This window comes from Anopheles aquasalis, chromosome 3, assembly GCF_943734665.1.
Source record: "Anopheles aquasalis chromosome 3, idAnoAquaMG_Q_19, whole genome shotgun sequence".
Classification (NCBI taxonomy): Eukaryota; Metazoa; Arthropoda; class Insecta; order Diptera; family Culicidae; genus Anopheles; species Anopheles aquasalis.
In genome coordinates, this window is record NC_064878.1 from 19,974,096 (window position 1) to 19,974,496 (window position 401).

Here is a 401-nt window from a genome sequence, read left to right on the forward strand (position 1 = left end):
GCCAGTCAGCCTGTTAATTCGGCCGCGAGTGCGCGATAACTCCCACGCTACTCCTCGAACAATCGGTTCTCAAATCATCTTTGTTCTCTCTTCTGCGTCGTACGAATAACTATAGCCGCTAGACAGAAAATAATAAATGGCCAAACACAATCATCAAGCGTGCGAGATGGAAACCCCCACTAGCCTACTATTTTGTCACCCGGACCAACATGGACACATCATTTTGTTGCCACATTAACTTTGGAGAAAAAAGCAAAGTATGCACATGCAGTGCAGTTACAATAACGTTAAGTTAATCCGATCGTGCGCTGAGATTTTGATGAGAGCAGAGGAGGAGGAGGAGGAGGAGGAGTGGAGTAGTCCCATAAACGTGGACGCAAATGATGACGCGGAATAAAAAG

General features: G+C 46.1%; 1 protein-coding gene across 2 annotated transcripts in view; it reads left to right on the top strand.

Moving 5' to 3' along the window:
- The window catches only part of LOC126577702 (eukaryotic translation initiation factor 5A), a 6,611-nt gene extending 6,449 nt beyond the window's left edge, over positions 1-162 (top strand). For both annotated transcript variants that reach the window (XM_050239533.1, XM_050239534.1), the window contains exon 4: positions 1-162. This exon is cut by the window's left edge and continues 1,578 nt beyond it. The gene's annotated coding sequence lies outside the window, so the exon portion shown is untranslated.
- The last annotated feature ends 239 nt before the right edge of the window (positions 163-401 follow it).